At 37.2% G+C, this 23958-nt stretch overlaps 1 protein-coding gene across 1 annotated transcript in view; it reads right to left on the bottom strand.

Moving 5' to 3' along the window:
* Positions 1 to 23958, bottom strand: part of LOC110260011 (uncharacterized) — an 87045-nt gene that overhangs the window by 28875 nt on the left and 34212 nt on the right. The gene's annotated exons all lie outside the window — the stretch shown is intronic.

The following is a 23958-nucleotide window of genomic DNA, read 5'->3' as shown; positions in this document are numbered from 1 at the left end:
TGAATCATATAAATATTCTAAGTAGGATAAAAGAAAAGCTATAAATAGGCTCTTATCAGTTCAGGTGAGATTGAGTTACTGCTACCAAAGGATTTTAGACCACTACAAGTTTGCTGCCAAAGTTATTTCAAAAAACTTTAGATTCGGGGTTTTGCAAATATGGGATTATTGATCTAGCAGGCATCAGCCAAAATTTTCCATAAAGAGCCAGATGATAAATATTTTAGGCATTTCAAGCTATACTGTCTATATCTCAATTTCTTTGATGTTTGGCCCTTAGAAAATTCATACATGGTACAGGATATCACTGTATTCCAAAAAAAAACTATTTTCAAATACAGGCTAATTACCAGATTTGACCCGTGAGTCATAGTTTGTCAACCCTTGATCTATATTATCTTCATTGTCTTAAAATTCACTACACTGGTTGTCAAATCCGCTGATTAGTTTGCAATAATTTCTTTGAATTAACATTTTGAGAATGGGAAAATTTCTTAAAGAAGGTGAAGATATCTCAGCTGCTTGTCCCACCCATTTTGCTACCTCCTCTTAATTGCACAACCCCAAAGTACATACAGAAGTAGTACTTAGACCTAGAATAATACTAGTACCTAGATCTTTGTGAATCCTAGAATTTAATTAGCTACTGACTTTGCTGTTTTTATTACGTGAGGTTAACATTTGAAAACAAGGAGTGGCTAGAAATCAGTGGTGCAATGATTATCACGTTAGTGATTTTAAGAAAAAACACCATAGTTCATTCAGGCTTGACTTTAACTTCTGGCATTCTGTGATTGAATACATCCAATTAAGCATTTGTTCTCTTGCATTCTTCTAGCCTGGATTCATGTTTAATTATAAACGAAAGAAAAGTTTACAATTGTACTGAAACAGATAAACAATTTGTAAACTGCTCATGAGAGTTTACATTTTTCTCTGCTCAATATGGAGCAAGACTTTGATGGGTCAAGTCTGAAGGGCATCTTTGCTTTTTTTAAATAAGATTTTAATTTTTGCCATTATAGTTGATTTATAGCGTTCTGTTGATTTCTACTGTACAGAAAAGTGACCCAGTCATACACACACACACATATATCTTCTTTTTATCACATTATCCTCCATCATGTTCCATCACTAGTGACTAGATATAGTTCCCTGTGCTATACAGCAGGATTTCATTGCTTATCCACTCCAAAAGCAATAGTTTGCATCTATTAACCCCAAACTCCCAGTCCATTCCACACCCTCCCCCTTGGCAATCACAAGTCTGTTCTCCATGTCCCAAGTCTTTAAGTCATTTTGAGTTTATTTTTGTTCATGGTGTGAGGGTGTGTTCTCTTCAAATGAGCTTATTCTTCTAATGAATGTTGTTTAGTATTTCTCACCAAGAGAGAAAATAGAGAACAGAGAAGTATCTCCTATAGATGGCCTCCCAGGGGTCTGAGAAATTATGGGTGCTTGGTAGATAACTGATTGGTTGATTACGTGAATAAGATTCAGTTTAAGGGACATGATAGTACCTCTAGAAAAAGCAGAGGGGAAACTCTCAATGAATTTTCAGTCATGAAGACTTGATTCTCTAGCTTGGTTAAATGAAACAGATCGTTGGAACAACCTTGAGGACTATCTAACATTTTTGCAGTTATCTACTAAGATGAGTAGGGACCCACAATAGGTATGCCACATATTTAAGTATCTTTTCCTGGCTTTTTGAATCTGCTTTCTTGATGAATACTTGCCTCCATATGAGGAGCTGCCTTCATGACTGGCTTTAGGATAATCTGGACCAGATTATGCAGTTTGAGGGGCACTGATCTTTTCTCTTTGTATTTACACACATTCCAGACTTAATCTTAAGGGCACTGTACTTCAGAAGTTGTTTGTGCACCTTGAAGATATGTTTACATAGTGCTTCTCATGTGGCTCCCTATGTTGGTTTCCCTGCTAATTACTGGCTCCTTGAAAATGGGAATAGGATTTCTGTAGGTCTGTAACCTCAGCATCTCCACTGGTACCAGTCATGTGTAGACACTAGGCTTCAGACTGAACAAATATTCCTTACTATACAAACATACTGTAATGACTATTGAAAGATCTAGATAAAGAAAATGAGAAATTATATCTATATCTCTACTGGAAATGGTAGTAGAAAAAAGAAGGTAGCTTTGAAGGACTAACATGGCTAAACAGATTGGACTTGGCCAACTGTGAGGGCATCTATAAAAGGAAAAACTGCTGATGGTAATAATTTCTGCCTAATTTCCCCTGGATTTAACCTGGTCACTGATTTGGTTATATTGAGACACAATGAAATTACATTATCAATTTCTCTTTAAATGCTGTTTTTCATATAACAAAGGAAGAAAGAAATTGAGATCAGAAATCACTTATTGAGGTATGAAGGGAAGCTAGTGTTAGGAGAACCAAGTGCAAATAAAGAAGACGGATGTCTTTAAATCATGTAATAATTGGTTTAAAGATTCTATAGGCATATATTGCAACTACCATTTCTCTTCTAGTCTAAATGTGTCACAGAAACAACCTCCAGCCTTGCTTCCATCCCATCTGGAAAAGAGTGCCACAGAGCAAGCAGACAATGACATCTACCCAGCTGCCAGGATTGTTCAATGAATGAAGCAGCCCCTCAAAAACTCTGAATGGATTGCCAATTTTTATTATGTTTAAGGCAGGCAGTAATTTCAGTTTTCAATTCCACTAAGTAATAATAGTTATTAATTAGTAAATTAGGCCACTGGGTTCTAGAGGTGAGCTAACAGAGTGATTAAAAAGGAGAGAGTGAAAATTCACAGATAATTCTCAGGTTTCATAGAAGCCAGCTACGACTGAGAGTTTATGTTTGTACATCTCTTCAGAATGGATTGCTGCACTTAAGAGAAACTTGCATTGCCTACAGTGCTGTCTGTTCAGTAATTGCAGCAAAGTGAGGTACTGCACCATACATTGTCATAAAGATGTCAAGAAATGAAGGGAGATGGTCCAGGGCTCAGCTTCTAATACTTACATTTTAAATCTGGGGACATTAAATCCATGGGGGAAAATTCCTGAGGTTTTCCCCATGCACACCAACAAAGGGCTTAGACATTTCTTGAGTAAAGGCTCAGACATCACCCCAGGGAGGATTTCTGGACTTCAGGTAAGTCTAATTCATTTAGAGGCTAATTTTTTGAGTTTTTTATTTCAAGCATGATAGCCTTCATGGAGGTTTGTGGACTGTGTTTAAAAGTATTTTCCAGAGCTGTACCTGAATAATAACAAAATCCCTGAAATATCATTGAAACTCCTTAAGGACTTGAAAGGCTTATTGTGCAGGGTTCTAGAAGGCAAAAAATGCAGGTATCGTATCTTAAGGCTGTTGCAGCGTATTTTTGATACGGAAAAAAATGGCTAAAAAGTGGAAGTATCAGTAAAACTCAGCCTAAAGATCCAAAGTGTAGCAATTTTCTGGAGTTTAATGTGATTTTTAAAAAACCATATGGAGGCAAATCAGATCTATGTATAAATATAGACTATGCCTATAATGTCAAAGTGAATTAAATCAAGACAGACCCGAGACTCATCTTCTTTAGAAAAATAGCATGTTTATTCTTCTATTAAATTTAGATAACTGCATGTATTTTTCTAAATGAGAAATTTATATCTTTTATTTTGCTTATTTTTTCCAAAGCTCTTACTATCCCTTTATTTTTTTATAATGATTTCTATTTTTTCATTATAGCTGATTTATAGTGTTCTGTCAATTTTATGCTGTACAGCAAGGTGACCCAGTCACACTATTTTGCTTATTTAGAAATAAGCCTTACTTGAGACTTTAACACAAATTTCCTTATCCAATTTTTCTCTGCGTCTAGACACACTCTCCCTGCCTTTTTATTTTTGTTCCTTCTGTAGAGATTCATTTTTTAAGGATTTTCCCTTCATTTTTTTCTTTCTACTTTTCTTTTGTCTTTTCTTAACATTTACTTTTAGAGTCACCACAGTATACTAGAGAGAATGGTTTTTAGTCTGATAAACACTAGGTTAGACCCTTGACTGGACTATTAATAAACTCACTAGTTATTTCTGCCTTGAGAAAATTGATGAAACTCTCTGAGCTTTTGTTTCCTCATCTGTAATGTGGGGGATACATAAGATGTACCTCACATCTTGGTTTCAAGTTTGCTATCATGCAAAACCAAAGAAAAGAAAAAAAAAAAAAACTTGGAACTGGTTTGTTGGCATACAAAGTCTTTTGTACCAGTAGAAGTGTTAGAATGGATTAACTAAAACATAATCATTTGAGAGGCAATGAACTTGGTAACTATGAGAACTGACTGAGTATTTAGCATGACAGTTGGCACTCTGTAAGTTCCTTTCCCACTTTCCTGACCCTATTCTCATCTCAGACCACATGCCCACCCACCCACATATCCCTGCCTTAAGTCTAACCTGTGTCTCTAAGTATGGGTGACTTTAGCGACCTTTGGCTAATACTTCCCTATCTCTAGTTTCCACATAAGAGTGTAAATTTCCATATTATATCATCTGGCCCCATTCCATTGTTTTCTTTTAATGTGGATGCATTAGGAAATCTCCTCTGCCAAGAGAATGAATGTCAGGCCTGTCCACTGGATTTTGTTATTTGGAGCCCTCATCTAATTTTCATTCTATAATGTAAAAACTATTAACTCTTAATTTCCATTGGTGGAAGGTTAAACATATGTTTAGAAAGAATGTTGTAAAACACACTGGGAAGAGGGGAAGAAAAGATTGATAGTGTTAAAACTGACAAGAGTTTCAAATTAGACCTGAAATAAAGTCAAATTCATCAATGCTCATCATAAAAGGCCAGCCTAATCTTGTTCTTAAATAGCCTCCCAACTAACCCATCAAACAAACAAATAAACAAACAAAAGCCAGAATAATATATCAGAGAGATCAAAAGATTAGGTCTAATATTTGAACATCAATCCATTGTCCATCAGTTGACTAGGAAAGAAAAATGTTTCTGTCTGTATGTAAGGATGTCACATGTAAGTCTGTAGGGATCTCACCTAAGGCTGCAGGAGAAGTTCAGTAAAGAAGCAGACTAGATTAGAAAAGCATTTGAAGGTTAAAATGTTCTCTAGAAATTTCTGCTTCAGTCATGACTGTCACAGAACTTTTCAGCCTTTAAAGGTTTGCAATATCTAAATTCAAATTATTCCATCTCTAAGGCTACTCAGTGATTTTTTTTTCAACCACCTGCACAATATAGTTTTCTTTTTCCTGCCACCTCAAATCATCACCTATGACACGGCATTGTGCAGGGAGCACAAGTCTAGAGCTCTCATTCAAGGTCACCTCAAGCTCTCCATGGTGAGACATTCTGAATGACTTAGGATATTTTAACTAGATATGTTTGTAGCTATCAGACTCCAATCTACATGGTTCATGGAGGCTCAATGTCTTTTCTATATTAATAGCTTATTGACCAAACATACACGAGACTACATACACATGTGTTTTTTTCTTTATTTCAGTGAATTTAGTTGTCTTGAATACCCAATGAAAAATGTTTCTATTACCTTTGTCTGTTTGCATTTCAAAGAATGCATTGATTTTTGAGATAATTATTGGGGCTTAGAGAACTTATCCTTCTGCCTGGATATGTCTTTTAGAATTAAAGGGTTCGTTAGATGTCCCAAGGGGAGTTTTCATATTGCAGAACAGAAAAGAGATACCATGGGTTATGGAAATGGCTCTGTCAAATGTGATGTAAAATACTGATGAAAATGACAATCGCAATAGAACACTGGAAGATGTGACCTACGAGAAATTGTCTATAAAACATTCAGGAATCCTAATAAGCTACATTTTTCAAATTTTCTTTCCATTTAATGGCTTAAATTTGGTACTTGATTATACATCAATTAAGCTATTATACCAAGTAGAACATGTACTCAACCTCTCACAGGCACAGGGGGCAAAACAAAGACATTTTGAGGCATTTAGCATGTAGCGGATAAAATAAGCCTTACATAGATGAAACAATTAGAAAATTGTTGAACCACACGGTGAGTGACTAATCAGTATTGGAAGAGATAGATCAATGTGGGATGTTCATAGCAAATGATAACTTCCTGAAGGAGAAAAAAAAAAGTTAAGTAAGGGTTAGTATTTAAATAGAGAGAAAGAGGGGTTTGGGTACACTTCACTGAGGGAAAATAGCAACAGCAGAAGCCTAGAAATAAAAATGGACAGTGTGACTAAGAGGGAAGTGAGAATTGAGAAATAGTACGAATAATACGAACAAGTTAAGAACAGAACAATTTCTGGAAGGTCTTGTAAATCAGCAAATGACAGACACAGTGGTTAAGAAAATCTGTCCAAAACATTTTTAGAAGTGATATAGCATATAGGCATATAGGCAAGTGGTATTTCTGTACTGTTATTTATGATATCACCTGCCAATAAACTGAGGTTCTCAGGTGTCTGGTTTTGAATGAACTAAGGAAACATACAAGAAACACACATAAAGTGATTGCGGAACTCTCATTATTCTTTGGAGAATTTTGTGAAAAATGGGAATGGGAATGGTACAAGAAAATAGTAAATACGTAAATGTTCTGAAAAAAAATGGAAAACATGCATCCTGGAAACATGTTAGTAAGCTTCATATCCATTTTGTAAAATGCTCAGAATTCTTAAAAAAATTTATTGGACTATATTTGACTTCCAAAGTAGCATTAATTTCAGGTATACAGCAAAATAAATCTGTTAAACATTTCCATCTTGTGAGTAATAACAACAAAAAAGCTATTAACATTGAAGACTTCACAGGTTCACTAAAAACAAGTGGTGACAGATGAGAGATATTTGAATTTTTGATAGCATTTCTATGCTACTAGGTATTAATCTTGCGTCATAGGCAAGGGTCTGATACATAGTAAGAGCTTAATGAATGAACAGTGAACCGCTGCTTAAATACCTAAGTCAGAAGAACAGATTTTTCTAAATCTAGATTTGTCACAACTTTCAGTGGTGTTCCATGGGGAAAAGAAGAAGTGTGTTGGAAACAGTTTTATCATTAAGTCGGCTCATTCCTTGTTGACTATCCATAGTATTTTGTTTAATACAGTCTAAGTGTCAAATTCAGTGCTGAGAAACAGGCTGTGTTCTTGGTTCTGTCTCCCCAACATGTCTATTAAGGGTTTCCATGTTGCAAAAAAAAAAAAAAAGAATGCATAAATGCATATTACATTTGTATGGGTGACACCAATTTGCAAGGTTTGGCTATACATTTGTTGACAGATTTAGGATAAAAAAGATTTAAACAGACTAGAGCAACAGCATCCTGAATGTTTGACTATACAACCTGAATCAAGGAGTGTGATTGGACTGCAAGAACAAAGAGGGCAGAGAGAACTTTAGTGGAGGCATAAGGAACAGCCCAAGAATTTGTCCTTCAGGTCAGAGATTAGAACAGGAGATGTGTCGGGGCTCACACTGAAAGGAGAGGGCCTCTGAGGAAAAGAGGCTGCAATTAATTATGTCACAACTTCTCTCTTCCTGGAGGTGGAGGTGGAGAACCCACAGTTGGCCTCTATTAAACTGGCACTATGACTTGTTGCCATGAGGTCCATTTTAGTCCCTATTCATTTATTAAATGGAGTTGCTCTCCACTCAGAGTTGATTACCATATAAATAATTGAAGCTCCCCCAATGTGATGATTAAGAGAAGGCAGCTCTAACAGAGCCCCTCCCCATTAACCACAGGAAGGCAGAAGACATGCATTGATTGAATACAAATGAGAACCACATGCATTGGTTCCAGCCACGCTTTTCCTGTCTCTCTATGGACAATGATTGGTTTAAGGCCACACTTCTACAGGAGAATGTCTGGCCATGTGGTCCAAGGAAACTTGTCTTTTCATGGTGGGATAGCACTGGGTTATCCTCAGACCTCACGTTCCTGACTGGTAACCCATACTTACATTATGAGGCAAATAGTTTATTCAAATACTTTCAATTTCCCTATAGTAGCTCTCCTCGTCATTTTTGGGATGTCTCCCCCAAACACACTCTCCTTTTGGTTCCCTTTAGATGTTCTGAGTCATAAAATATTATGATCCATCTATACCTGTTTTTGAGAAACATCTCAGGCTTCTGCTCAAAAACTCATTAATTTATACCAAATCTATTCATCTTCTCTCCTTCTCCCCCATCCTCTCTCCCCTTTCTCTCTTTCTCTTTCTCAAAATTTTATAGTTATCTAGTTTAAAGAAATAAATTAATGAAATTCACACCTCTCTCTTCCCACCACATACCTACCCTAGTATTCTCTACTTTAGGAGAAAAATAATATACTTCGGTGTGGCAGGACCCTTATTTACAGTCTAAAAGGAGAACCTTGATAAACTAGGACCTTAATAAACCATGGGGTGGGTGGAGGGTGGGGTAACAGCATCTAGAGCAAGTATGGCACATGGTGAGTACTAAGTAAATATTTATGAAACAAATGGATTAAAACTACCATTCTATTCTGCCTCTCTACCAGTATGAACCGTGACTAATTTCCTCACTAGTTTTCCTAACAATCACTCACACAAAGATAAGCTGTTTTGTTTTTGTTTTTTTTTTTATTTTTTCAAGAAATGCTGTCTTTTTGCTTTTTCTAGGGCTGTACCCACAGCATATGGAGGTTCCCAGACTAGGGGTCTAATCAGAGCTATAGCCGCCGGCCTACGCCAGAGCCATAGAAATGCCAGATCCAAGCCGCATCTGTGACCTCCACCACAGCTCATGGAAATGCCAGATCCTTAATCCACTGAGCAAGGCCAGGGATCGAACCTGCAATCTCATGGTTCCTAGTTGGATTCGTTAACCACTGAGCTGCAATGGGAACTCCAAGAAATGTCTTACGAGAGTTGGCAGGACTTTTACCTTGGCAATTTTGAAACAATGACCAGGAAATATAATTTTTCTAAAAATATTTGACAATTTTCTGAGTGGAACTTGAATTCCAAGAGCTCTAACACACTTTTGAGGGATATCTTCCTCTCCTTGCCCATAATGGAAGGGGTGTTGAGGCTTCCAAACCCTCCAATGAGTTCAGTAGTAGAACCCGTTTACAAGGCTCTATTAGGGGATCAGTTACTTCACAAGGTGCTTTATATACACTATTGATTTAATCTTCAAAACAGCCCAATTAGTATCTATTCTTTTCATCTCCAAGATAACAGGCTTATAAATACTGTGTCCTAGGTCACAAAACTAGGGAAGCCACAGAGCAGAGGTTATAAACAAGTGGTCTGATATTTCCATCTTTCCAGGAGAGCAGTGGATCTGAGCCACAGTGCCTGGATTCAACCCTAGCTCTGCCACTTAACATCTGCGAATTTAGTCAACGCCTGTAACTCCACTGCACTTCACTTTTACAAAGAGAAAAACGGGGAAGGTAATATATTTATTCACAGGGTTATCCTAGGATTCAATTACTCAGTTCATGTAAAATATTTAGAAGAATGCTTGGAACACAGTAAGCACTTAATATATCTTAAAGATTATTATTCAAATTTATGTAGAACTAGCACTTAGTATCTTGTAATTTAGCAATTAATAGTTTAATAATTCTTTGTTTTATTCTCTGTGGTGTCCTATCAGGAATTGGATGACTTCATGAAGGAGTCACTTAATAAATTGTAAACTCCTTAAGGACTGAGTCCTTTGTGCACTTTCAAAAACTAGAGGATTACTCAGTGAATATTAGACACACAATTAACATATATGAATAGGGATTTAAAAATATGAGTGATCCAATCTACCACCCTCTGCAAACAAATGCCTTTCCTACATTCATGTAGAATTTTATAGTTTACAATGGGATTCTCAGACTTAAAAGGGAGAATTTCCAGTCACCCCTGCAAAGTACGTACCCCCATATCACAGATAAGAAAGCTAAGCTCAGGATGGCCACCAGATACATGAGACGAAATTTGATTTTCTCAGGTAATGATGGAGGCAGAGTTTTGCAGTAACTGGCATTGTTTTTGTGGCTGGACCAGGTTGTATTTGTTTATGCCGTCATTTCCTTGATTTTTTCCTTCATGGTCACAGTGTAGCTGCTCTACTTTGGGCCAGCATCTTAACATTTAAGGCAGCAGAAGGGGAAAGTTTCACATAAGTCTCATTGTCCATTGTCCTTTCTATGAAGGAAGAAAAGTTTCTCTAGGGGCTAACTTCCCAGAAGACTTTCTTCATGGGTCATGGGCAGCCCCTCATTGCACAGAAGACTAGGGAAGGGAAATGCCTGGCTTCCTCACCTTTAGAGTGAGCATTAGTAAGGGAAAGGGGCTGGGAATAGCTTCTGGCAGTTTCTGCCAATAAATGTTTCTAGTACAATTACTACTACTCCTCCTAGCTATACTTCCTACTCTTAAAGATTTTACCCTAACAAATACGGTAGACTCATTTGCTGTGGTTAGTTCATCAAGAAATGAGAAATGACAAGGTGTTTCCTAGCACTGATGAAGAAGAGAAGTTGATACTTAAAGATGAAAATAAGCATCCTCAACCCCACTCACCCCTTTAATAGAAGACACTGGTGATGAACATCTGAAGCCTTTAAAAATATTTCACTCCTAAGTCTGTAATCTGTCATGGCTTGCATGTCTATGAGCTACCAGGTATGTGATAACTGGAATTACCCCTCGTTTGCAATACCAAGCTCAGATGAAGCTTGTGAGGGTTTCTAAAATATGTTTGACTTACGTGGGCTTTGAACACTGCTCAACGGGGAGAAGATGGAATAAATAGGAACTGAGCCTGGGCATTACCAGTCACAGATCTTTCACTCTGAAGCAGCTTCTAGGGATTTAGCAGAGCCTCTGGGGCCATTCTCACCAAATATAAATACCTTTTCAACTTCAGCCCTGAAGGCAGGGTCCTATAAGTACAGAGGACAGAAATGAATGAAAATCTTGGTATTTCACAAATACAATAAACTTATACAGATGAATTGGCTAAAATGACATTAGCATTTAACTCAAAGGATAGACTTTAAAACACTTTTGTCTCATCCATCAGCCAATTCCCTTCATGAACCCTTCTTACCACTCCGTGTATTTCCAGAAATATGATTATATGGATGTGGCCTGTTTGGGGAAGTAAATATTCCAGGACACAGGATAAGTCTGGAGCTTGAGGAGAAGTGGTGAGATGGAACTGAACTGACTCTGGCTTCCAGCCCAGGCTGGCATGTGCTGGTCATTCAGACCACCTTGAATTCAATGTTCCTAGGAATTCTGCAGCCACTCTGCGACTTGTGCCCCAACTCACCAGCAGTTTTGGAAGCCAAGGCTGGATATTGAACATGGTCAAGTAAAGAGAACTTTTCTATTTATTGAATATTTTGGAATGGGAAGAAAGGAAGAAAATATGCAAAATCACCTATTATTTGAAAAGTTGGACAGCCACTGGTGGTGTATTTGCTTCACAGCTATGGTGATAGCAGATGCAGCTGAGCTAAAACCACTGTGATTTGTCTTTTGCCTATGTCTAAAAGTATTTGCAAATGTTTGGTACTTGGGGAAATGACTTTAGGCCAAGTACATTCTCTCTTAATATGAACTGGGGCGGGAGGGGGGGGAAGAGAGAGAAAGTGCTTAATTCAAAGGAAGATGAAAGGGAACTTAACTTGATTTGTCTGCATCTCATAAACTTAATTCAAAACAGTGGGTTAGTGTTGGGCCCTTTACTGTCTAAAATGCACTGAGCTTCGATGGACAGGATGATACTTCAGGATATTGGTCCCAAAGCTAAGATTCACAAAGTCTGGCTGAAGGCAAAACCTCTTCTCTTCTGCTCATTATCAGACAGTTACACTGCATGCAGTTGGCCATTTAGCTGCCTCCTAACACCTTGCAGTGCCATCTTACAAATGCTGCCACTTTGTTGAAACACCTGCAGAGTTTCTTGGCTTATGAACACCATTTGATCACACAATAGGAGTAAGAAAGGCTCATCTGCCTCCTGGCAAAACAGGTGAGGAGGTATTGAGCACTGGATTACCCTTCCAGTAGCATGGCAATCCTATGGGTGAGGGTGCTTCCCTGTCCTGAACATAAGGAAGTGAGAACTAGCAGCTTGAAGCAAGAGGAAGTGTATCACATAGCTACACAGTCTATTACTAGCAGACTAGTACTAGTTTAACTAGCCTTCCCTTCATCATGTTGATTCTACCCCTAGATATTGTTCTTCTTTCCCTTTGATTTTTTTTTTCTCCTCAGAGTCCTACTTTCATTCCAGAACAATTTAATCCTAAATCAAAGCTTAGCTTTTTGATTTGGGCAGAGGTAAAGGGAAGAAAATACAAAGTTGGAAATAAAGTTGCTGTTTGTGTCCTAAAAAGATACTGCCTGGAGCCGTGGTTATTAAAAATTTTGGTCTCAGGACTCCTTTACATTCTTAAAAATTACTGAGGACCTCACAGAACTATTGTTTGTGTGATTTACATATACACGCACAAATGTATATGCAGGCATGTATATATGTACATATCCACAGCTATATTTATGTATCTTCATATTTATCAATAAGTAGAACAGGGAACTTTAAGTGTATATTATTGCAAAACAAGACCTTATTGTATTTTCAGAAAATCAGAAAGAGATTTCCCAAGAAAATTAATTTCTAGATTTCAAAATGATGATATCTTGGATTACATTAAGGTTCACCAACGCTATAACTAGTCTAAACAAAGATGGTTAGGAAGAGAACAGAGTAAAGAGAGAAAAAAAGAGAAAACTCACACTTTTTAAAGTAAACTATTTTTTAGAGTGGTTTTAGGTTCACAGCAAAATTAGGAGAAAAGGCATTTCCCGCTGCTCTCACATATGCATCACCTCCCCCATTATAAACATCTCCCACCAGAGTGGTACATTTGTTACAGTAATTAACATTGACATATTGAAATCACCCAGAGTCCACGGTTTACCTTAGGGTTCACTCTTGGTGTTGTACATTCTATGGGTTTGGACAAATGTATAATGAAGAGCCTCATGTTCCATCTAATCACCCCTCCACCCCCTTTATTCTCCAGAATGTTATACAGCTGGAATCAGACAATGTGTAGCCTTTTCAGATAGGCTTCTTTCACTCAGTTATAAGCACCTAAGTTTCCTCTATATATTTTCATGACTGGATAGCTCATTTCTTTTTAGCCCTGAATAACATTTGACTGTCTGGATGTACTGTAGTTTATCCATTCACCTACTGATGGACATCTTGGTCGCTTCCAAGTTTTGGCAATTATGAATAAAGCTGCTATAAACGTCTATGTGCATGTTTTTGTGTGGACATGTTTTCAATTTCCTTGAGTAAATGCCAAGGAGCATAACTGCTAGATCATATGGTTAAAATTTGGTTTTTCACTTTTTTTTTGTCTTTTTAGTGCCATACCCACAGTACATGGAAGTTACCAGGCTAGGGGTAAAATTGGAGCTACAACTGCCTGCTTACACCACAGCCACACCAACAGGATCTGAGCCACATCTGTGACCTACACCACCACTCATGGCAAAGCTGGATCCCCGATCCACTGAGCAAGGCGAAGGATTGAACCTGCATCCTCATGGATACTAGTCAGGTTCACTTCTGCTGTGCCCAACAGGAACTCTGTTTTTGTTTTTTAAAAAAAACCTGACAATCTTACATTTTGCACTCCCACCAGCAATGAGTGAGCGTTCCTGTTGCACTACATCTTCATCAGCACTTGGTGTGTTAGTGTTTCAGATTTTGGTTACTCTAATAGAGTGATATTATCCCACTATAGTTTTAATTTGCATTTCCCTGATGACAACTTAGAACATCTTTGCAAATGCTTATTTTCCATCTGAACATCTTCTTTGCTGAGGTGTTTAGCCCATTTTTTAAACAGGCTCTTATTGAGTTTTAAGAGTTCTTTGTGTATTTTGGATAACAGTCCTTTATTGGATGTGTCTTTTACAAATATTTTTCTCAAACTATGGCTTTTTACCCTCACTATCTTGATACTGTCTTTTTCAGAGCAGAGGTTGTTAAATTTAATGAAATCCAACATCACTTATTTTTAATGGATTGTGTCTTTGGTATCTAAGAAGTAGCTGTTATATCCAAAGTCATTCAGGTTTTCTCCTATGTTATCTTCTTGGAGTCTTACAGTTTTATAGTTTACATTTAGGTCTGTGATCCATTTTGAGTTAATTTTTGTGAAGGACCTAAGATCTGTGTCTATATTTATTTTTTTGCATATAGATGTCCAATTGGTCCAATATCATTTGTAGAAAAGACAATCATTGCTCCATTGTACTGACTTTGCTCCTTTGCCAAAGTTTAATAGACTCTATTTATATTAGTCTATTTCTGGGCAATCGTTCTGTACCATTAATCTATTTATCTATTCTTTCACCAATATCACACTGTCTGGATTACTATGGCTTTATAGTAAGTCTTGAGGGTAATGCTGATTCTCCAATTTTGTTCTCCTTTAATATTGAGCTGGCTATTCTGGCTCCCTTGCCCTCCAAATAAACTTCAGAATCAATTTGTCTATTCACAAAATAACTTGCTGAGATTTTAATTGTGATGGCTCTAGATCTATAGATCAAGTTGGGAAAAATTAACATCTTGAAAATACTGAGTCTTCCTATCCATGAACATGGACTATCTCTCTATTAAAACTCACATCAATTTATCATCAGTGATGACATCACCATCACTCCTCATGTAGTCTATGGAAATTCCACTGTGCAATTATTAGAGAATGAGAGTGAAAAGGCAAAAAAAAAATCTTATCATAATAACAGTTTTTATCTTATGGACCCTCTAAATAGTTCTTGGCAATCTCTCGAATTGATCACATGTGTTGAGCATTGCTGGGTCAAAATATCAATGCACTGAGTTTGAGTTTGAGATATACTTACTAGCTAGCAGAGGAACTTTGAACAAGTTAGCCTCTCCATTTCATTATGTGTAAACCAGATGATAAAGTATATCAGATAATAACATCAGAAGGTGAATGTTCAATTTTTCTCTGGACACTTACACAACTGCTACCCTTACAACTCATCTTTCACTTGTTTTATTAGAAGGATTCTAACATTTGAGAGAAAAAAACCACTTCCTTCCCATCTACACCAACCACTTGAAAGGAACATTTGAGGACTAATTAGTTTTTCTGTTAATATTGGGCACAAATGGTACTACAAGACTTGTAAAGAAAGAATAGAGAAACAGGAGCTTTTCATATGCAAAGATAAAAGTGACATGATGGTAACAACTGAGAAAAGGCTGGTTGGGATTTATCAGGCTTTAGAGAACATTTAGGACTCTGCCTTTGTTGCTCCAGGAGAGTGGCCAATTTTATTGTTTGAAATTTAATATTCATCAACATATAGATGTGGAAATGCATACATATATGTTTGTGAGTGTGTGTGTGTCTATTTGTAAGATGAGTCTAGAATACCCTCTGTAAAAAGGAAAAATATTGATGAAAGTATGATGAGGACATGTTAAAAGAACAAAGGAACTATTCTGAAGGGGACTTGGATGGGCCAACTTTGGGATTAATTTGAATATCAAAATAAATAAAGACAGTAAGATAATACAACTTACTGTATAGAATAAGAATCCCTAAGTTTACAGATATATAGGGAGGATTGGAAAGCTCTCCCTTGCAATAAAAGAAAGCCAACTAACAACTTTCTAAGGAATGATGGGATTAAGAATCATCAGTTGTTAACATCAATTTCCATTATTTTGTTGTGGTTACACAGAAAATGTCTTATTTTCAGAAATACATTATGAAGTATTTCAGGGGGTAGGAAGAGAGAGACAGAGACAAAGAGATGGAGAGGAAAGACAATATCACATTCAGGAGTATGGGTATATAGGAGTTTTTTGTATTACTATTGTAATATTTCTCTCAGTTTGAAAATATGTCAATTTTTAAATATTTTTTAAAAAATTAAATAAATTGTATTTCATCATAAGCTATATAACATGTTATATGTGGATCTGTCAGTTTTACTCTATGTCTTCAGTACTATTTGTTAACATTTTTATGACAAAATCAGATGCCGAGTTAAAATTTGAAATATTCAAATTAGAAACTCATGTCTAAAAATGGCTATACATCAGTAACTTTATCTTTAATCACTCCATAAGTACAATTAGTCAGCATAATAATGTTAAAAATTGTGCTCAAGATACATGAATTGCCTAGAAACACTTTACAGAACTTTTTTTTTTTTGTCTTTTTGCCATTTCTTGGGCCGCTCCCGCCGCACATGGAGGTTCCCAGGCTAGGGGTCGAATCGGAGCTGCAGCCGCTGGCCTACACCAGAGCCACAGCAAGGCGGGATCTGAGCCATGTCTGCAACCTACACCACAGCTCACGGCAACGCTGGATCCTTAACCCACTGATCAAGGGCAGGGATCGAACCCACAACCTCATGGTTCCTAGTCGGATTCGTTAACCATTGAGCCACGATGCAAACTCCACACTTTACAGAACTTTTACTCTTTCATGAACAGAGTGTAGACTCTAGCCAATTCTAATGCTTTCAACCACTGCAATGGGGCACCAAGCTTAGAATTCGAAACCAGTCTGTACAACAGTATCTGACTGGATGATTTTTGTTGTTTGCATCCAACTAGAAATACAGCTGAATCCTGGCAACCAAGAGATGTCTCATCTACTTCTCATCATCCTTTCAAGCAACAATTTAAAGGAGCCCATATTTCTTCAGCTTATAACACACATTATGTTCTTTTGCCTACTTGCTGATAAATGTTTCACTGGTCTGTGGGTCAGCTTTCACTGTAACACACTATCTATATCATACCACCCTGGAGGAAGAAGACTGTATTGGTGTTCTAAGGCTATGAAAACAAAATCCACAGACTAGGTGCCTTGACTAACAGAAATCTATTTTCCCACAGTTCTGGAGGCTGGAAGTCCAAGATGAAGGTGTTGGCAGGTGTTTTCTTCTGAGGTCTCTCTTCTTGGCTTGTCTATGGCTGCCTCTTTATTGTGTCCTCAGGTGGTCTTTATTCTATATGTGCATGCTCCTGTGTCTAGAGAGGAGCTGCCCAGGTGGCCCTTTAAGGAAGGACTTACTGACCACCCAGGGAGTGCAGTAGGCAGACTGCCTCTGCCTCTGGGCTCCTTCAGCACCTGCTCAGCTGACATCACTGGATGTCCTGCCCCTCTGGTGGCAACTCACGTGAGTGACTGAGTGAGGTGAGGGCACCAAGACCTGGCCATTTTGGCCCAGAGTAGAGACAGAGACAGCAAGTTCCTTTCCAGAGTTCATTCCTGGAGGGCCATGGATTTGTTAGATCTGTACAATAGTTAAGACTTCTTTCTCTGCCCAACCCTGCTTCCCCTCCTCCACACTTCTTTGATTCCTAACAAATGCCTTACAACCAAACCTTGTTCTGGATCTCCTTTTGGACAACCTCACCTGTTGCAGCCTCTCTCTGTATCTGATCCCCTTACTTACCTTTCCTTCCCATATTCCCTGAATCAACAGAGAGAGGATACCTGGTAATAGCTATTTATATCTTATATCTAGCTTGCATAGATTTTTTAAAATATACAAGACTTATACATGTAACTTTCTTTTCATATTTATTCCATCAAAAAACACAAAGGGATGAGATACACTGCCTATTGGCAGAAAACCATCACTCTTTGATAGGCCAGTGCCACCCAACTCAAGGGCACTAGGGACATTTTATAGATTCTGAGGGATTTTACCTAAGACATCAAAAGTTGAGACTGAAGCTAGAGACCACCTTATGTTTCTGAACCATAGTCAAGGAAGAACAGATTCTGAGAAGATTGTAAAGGAAGATGGAAAGGAGGTTGAAGGAAATGTACAGATCCTTTTTTTCCCCTCCACTTATCTAGGAGAAAAGAAGCAGTGAAATTAAAGCAACAGAAGCCGTGTTTATGATGACAAAATGGCCTATGAGGAAAAGTGCTAATGTATTTACTTAAACAAAATAAATATTTTCTTTCTATGGATATTCTCTCCAACATTGTTCACTCACTGCCAGACACCCGTCTTTGTTTTCAAGGCAAGGTCACACCATTCCATGTTACCGCATGTGTGACTCTCCATGCATGTGGGTGGAATCTGTGTTCTAAGAGGCCAGGGCAACTTGACACATATGAGGAAGCGACATGTGTTTTACATGAGGCTTAAATTCCTATGAAGGAATGAATGGCTTTGTCCTTGATCTGCTCACTGAACTCTTTTTAATATTAATGTGCTATTTAAAAATGCATCATTTGCCTCCAAAGCAGCTCTGTGGGCGGCATTAGAGCCCATGGGCAGGCTACAGGGCCCAGAGTAAAGCAGCTGATTGCTATTTATCACACACGACTGCTGACTCCCAAGGATCAGAACTTTAAGCACAACTTGGCAGGGAAGAGGGGTTTCCATCTCTTCTCTGGTGCTGAAGCTCTAAGATTAGCGTGACCTAAGCCACCTCGTTCTTGGAAAGATGTTAATATAATAATACTTTTTTTTAAAAGGTCAAAACTTCAGATTTCTTTCATTAGCTCTATGGCATGTATCTCCAAGTAGAACACGACTTTGTGGCTTCTTTTCAAACCATCATAACTGTGTTTTGCAGCAGGCTCAAAATACTCTTTTTGTTTCTACAGAGACAACGTACTGAAAGACAAATTTCTAGCCAAATTTATGGACTACTTCTATTCCCACCTTCCTTCCGTGCTGCTAAAAAATATAGGATTAGGCTAGAGCCAGACAGATGCTATAACTACTGTTGGAAAGAAATATAGATTTTAGGTGGGAAGCTATAGACACTGAGATAGAACCATGAAAATGTGAGCTGAGTGGCTGAGCTTTAACTCAGCAGAAATACTTGTTCTATTTAGTGTTTGTTATTCTTAAATGGTAAATCTTAGAGAAAACAGTGCTAGAGAAATGAAACCAGAGGTTTATTATGAAAATGAGCACAGAACTGAAGATGTGTTATGAGTCCCATATAATTGCCTGACAGCGGCAGAGCTAATCTGGTGAAGCATCAGGCTGAGGCTAGACACTGGGTTCAACATAATTTGATCTGCTATCTTCCCCTGAAAATTCCTGTACTGTTTTGTTAGGGGTGTTTCCATCTTATTCTAAATAAATAGTGCTCAGGAATCATGCTTCTTATTAAGAATAGGGACTTTTCTCAAAGAAAAAATCTGGCTAGGAATAGAACATGGTTATTCTTCCTTGTGTTTATTGATTAAAGTAAGAAGATTTTCCTCCAAAAAGTAGTAAGGTGGCCCAGCCTACTTCAGAGTAGGGCTGTTGTTCATTCATTCATTTATTCATTCATTTGTGGATAGAGGGGCACTTATTAAGCCTGCATTACAGGGTTTGAGATTCTAAAATGAGTAATACCAAGACTGAGTTCCTTAAAGTGCTTCTGCTTGTGAAAAACTTCCAATGGCTGATTAATTACTTCATAATTTACTCATCCCTGCACCCATGACCTTTCTATGTGACCTTGGTGTAGTCTCCAACACTGCCTGACTCCGGCCATATGACTTCTTTGTCCAAAGGGATAATCACAAATAAAAAGCAAACAGAGGTTTAAGAAAGCTTGTGGAATTGGACTTGCTCATTCTTTCTTCCCTCAATTTAGTGAGGAATAATTTAAAAATTATAATTGTACATACATCAATATGATGATTTGATATGCATATACATTATGATATTATTACCAAAATCAAAATAATACACACATCCATCATCTCACATACTTAATTTAACTCTTATGTGTGAGGTGAGAATGCCTGAGATATACTCTTAGCAACTTTCAAGTAGAGAGTACTATATTAGTAACAATAGTCACCATGCTGTACATTAGACCCTCAGAACTTATTCTTCCCGCAATTCGAAGTTTGTGCCCTTTGACCTAGAACTCCCCATTCTGTCTTCCCTCTATTTCTATGTAACCACTGTTCTATTGCTGTATGAAATTGGCTTAAAAAAATTTTTTTTTTAGATTCCACAATATAAGTGATACCACACAGCATTTGTCTTTCTGTCTGGCTTATTTCATTTACAATAATGCCCTCCAGGCTCATTCATGTTCCCACCAAAGGTAGGATTTTCTTCTTGTTATGCCTTTATAATATTCTATTATATATCTTGGGTATTGTGAATAATGGAAGTATATATATCTCTTTGATTTCTTTTTTTTTTTTCAATTCCTTGCATATATGCAATTCCAATTCCAGGAGTTGGAATTTCTGAATCATACGTTAGTTGTATTTTAAATTTTTGGAGGAACTTCTGTTCTCTTTTCCATAATGGTTGTACCAATGTACATCCCCACCAATAGTATATAAGGGTTTCCTTTTCTCCACATGCTCACAAAAATGTGTTCTCTCTCATCTTTTTGACAATAGCCATCCTAGTAAGTGTGAGGTAAGATGGTTTTGTTTGCATTTCTCTAATGGTTAGCTCCTTTTATGTAACTATTGGCCATTTGTATGTCTTCTTTGGGAAAATGTCTATTCCGTTTCTTTGCCCATTTTTAATTTGATTATTTGCTTTTTTGCTATTGAGTTGTATGAAGTCATTATATGTTTGGATATTAACTTCTTAGTAGATTAATGGTTTGCAGGTATTTTCTCCTATTCAGTAGGTTGCTTTATCAATTTATTGATTTTTTTCCTTTTCTTGATATAGTCACTTATTTTAGCTTTAGTTGCTGTGCTTTTGTTGTATCCAAGAAATCAAAATTTAGCTAAGGAGGTATAAGACCTACACACTGAAAACTATAAGACATTGATAAAAGAAATTGAGAAAGACACAAATAATGGGGAAAATGTCCCATGGATTGGAAGAATTAATATTATAAAAACGTCCATACTACCTAAAGTGATAATCCAGATTCAATGCACTCTGTATCAAAAAAATCCAACAGAATTTTCACAGAAATAGAAAAAAAAATTATTCTAAAATTCATATGGAACCACATAAGTTTCCAAATAGAACAATTCTGAAAAAAAGGACCAAAGCTGGAGGCATCACATTTTCTGACATCAAAGTATATCACAAAGTGACAGTGATCAAAATAGTATGGTACTGCTGTTTAAAAGGGCACATAGAATAGAGAGCCCAGAAATAAACCCATGCAGGTACAGTCAATTCATTTTTGACAGGGACTCCAAGAACGGACAAAGGGGAAAGGACAGACTTCAATAAATGGTGTTGGGAAAATTGGATATCCACGTATAAAATAATGAAACTGGACTCTTTTCTTAAACCACTCCCTGAAATTAGCTTGAAATGGATTATAGACTTGAACGTAAGTCTTGATACCATAAAAACTCCTAGAAAAAAATATAAGAAAAAGCTTATTAACATTGGACTTGCTTATTCTTTCCCTCTATCATCAACAGGAGAACATATCTGCCATTCTGCTGGAGGATGAGAGACATATGAAACACAATCATGAAGCTCCAGACATTCATGCTGAGGAGATCCTAGACTAGTCAACAGCCAGCCTTCCCCTGGACATGTGAGGAAGCTCATCCAAAGTCAGAAGAACTATCTAGCTGACTCATGGATCTCTGCAGATCCACAGATGAATGCAATAAAATCTGCCATGCCCTATCCAGGTCTCACACATAGTAAGCTACAGAAATATCACTCCATGCCGTGAAGGTCTTGGGGTTGTTACACATTATCACTGCAGCCAGGGATAACTGAGATATCATGCCAAAGGCTAGCCCCAGGACTCTTTACTACTCTAGTGGCCTCAGTTGATCTTCAGATAGGATTCTCAGTAGATCTAAAGCTCTTTGCAAGACTGATATTTTTCGCATATTTTTGCCTTTAAAGACATCCCGGACTGTGAAGCATCTGACTCACATCTATCATATATACTATACACTGCCAAATATATTCAGCATGTTTCCTCTGACCAAACACGGCTGTCAGGGAGCACTGGTATGTCTTGGTCAGTGGATTTCCAAATGCGCATCAGCACACTGGGCTAGCTTTCCTAACCATGGACTTTTGATGTTCCCCCAGCCTGTCAACCTCTCTTTAGGTCTGGCCCCTGGCCCCAAGCAGCCATTACCCAAAGGTTTCCAAGGATTCCCCAGCTTTCAGCATGCAGAGTATCTACTCAGGCTAACTATATGACTGAGATGAAATTAATATGATTTAACTTGACTCTACTGTTTTCAATTAATTTAGATATTATTTTAAAAGTTTCATATTGTGAAGAATATTAATTATGATTGATTAAATGTTGTATTTGTGGTCATGTCTATGTCTATGATCAACTGGACATCAGGCTCCTGATCCAGAAAGTAACCTAATGTATAATGCTGAAAGTTGTATCAAATATCCTATAGTAATAATGTCTATCCAAATTATAAGAATAACCATAAATTCCCAAGTACCTGCATATAGAATCATAGAAGTTTAGATATAAATAGATCTCAGAAATTATCTCAAATCTGTGGTTAATTTTAACAGTTTTAACAGTTTAACATCAAAATTGAAAAAAATTGACAAGGTCAAACTGGAAATATTAAGATTATTATCTAACATTTTAATTAGATAAAATAACTTTAAATTTCCTGTTAAAAACTTTAAAATACATCAAACCATCCAATTTATCACCTATGCAATACTGGCATACCTTGGAGACATTGCAAGTTTGGTTCCAGACCACCACAACAAAACAAATATCACAATAAAGTGAATCATATCAATTTTTTTGGTTTCCTGGTGCACAAAAAGTTATGTTCACACTATATTGTAGTGTATTAAGTGTGTAAAAGCATTACACAAAACATGGTACATACCTTAATTTTAAAAAAATTATTGCTAAAAAATACTATCATCTGAGCCTTCAGCAAGTCGTAGCAGTAACATCAAAGATCACTGATCACAAATCACCATAGCAAACATAATAGTAATGGAAAAAAGTTTGAAATATTACAAGAATTACAAAATGTGACACAGTCATGAAGTGAGCAAATGTCATTGGAAAAATGGGACCAATAGCCTTGCTCGATGCAGGGTTGCCACAAAATTGTAAAAACCACAATATCTTCGAAGCACAATAAAGCAAAAGTGCAGTAAAATGAGGTATGCCTATATTTGCATGTGGTATTTTAATTTTTGACTATTTAAAATTTTCTCTAGTTAATCCATTAATCACCTTCTGGGATTCTGTAGCTGCACACAGGAAGCAAAACAGAAAAACTGACAGCCTACGAGTTTCAGAAAAAGCCAATTCCTAATTCTACCCCAGCCACTCAGTTTTGAGCTCCTGTTTGCCAAGTCACTTTACCTCTCTGAGCCTCAGCTGTCTCATCTGTAAAGGGAGATGCTAATTCCTTGCTCTAAGATGAGAAATAAATGAGATAAATACCTAGAGAGCTTAGATAGTGTCTGGCAAATAGTAAACATTCAAAAGATGATAGCTATGTTAACTCTTTTCACTCCCTGCTTAATCTTTAGGAATAGTGCATTCAGAGTGGGCTGGAGAAGACCTTCAGCAAATTCTAAGGACTACGGAATTAAAGTTGGTAAATCTGGCTTTCTGGCAAACAATCTAAGAGCAAAGAGAGCAAAACTGTAGCTTCGTACACAAGACTTTATCACCACGTTAGAAAAGGATGTCAGGAAAGAGGCTTCATTGTGAACTAAGATGCTACATGAAGAGTGTTAGAAGGCATGAAGATTTTCAGGATCTGTTCTACAGAAAATGGTTTACTTTTAAAAAATAGCTCTATGTCTATATATATGTATGTATGTGTGTGTGTGTGTGTGTGTGTGTGTGTGTGTGTGTGTATGTGCATATATACTTATATATCTTAAACTGAAGCTAGCTTTAGATTCTTCCCCTTCACCTCAAGCATTTGCACTCAAAAGTGGGGAGAAA

The sequence above is a fragment of the Sus scrofa genome, chromosome 3 (genome assembly GCF_054392235.1).
Source record: "Sus scrofa isolate SSC_HxYL_T2T_F1_AM1 chromosome 3, Sscrofa_HxYL_maternal_Yorkshire_Landrace_v2.0, whole genome shotgun sequence".
NCBI classification, from domain to species: domain Eukaryota; kingdom Metazoa; phylum Chordata; class Mammalia; order Artiodactyla; family Suidae; genus Sus; species Sus scrofa.
The sequence above is the reverse complement of the archived record's forward strand: the minus strand, read 5'-3'. Positions and strand labels throughout refer to the sequence as shown.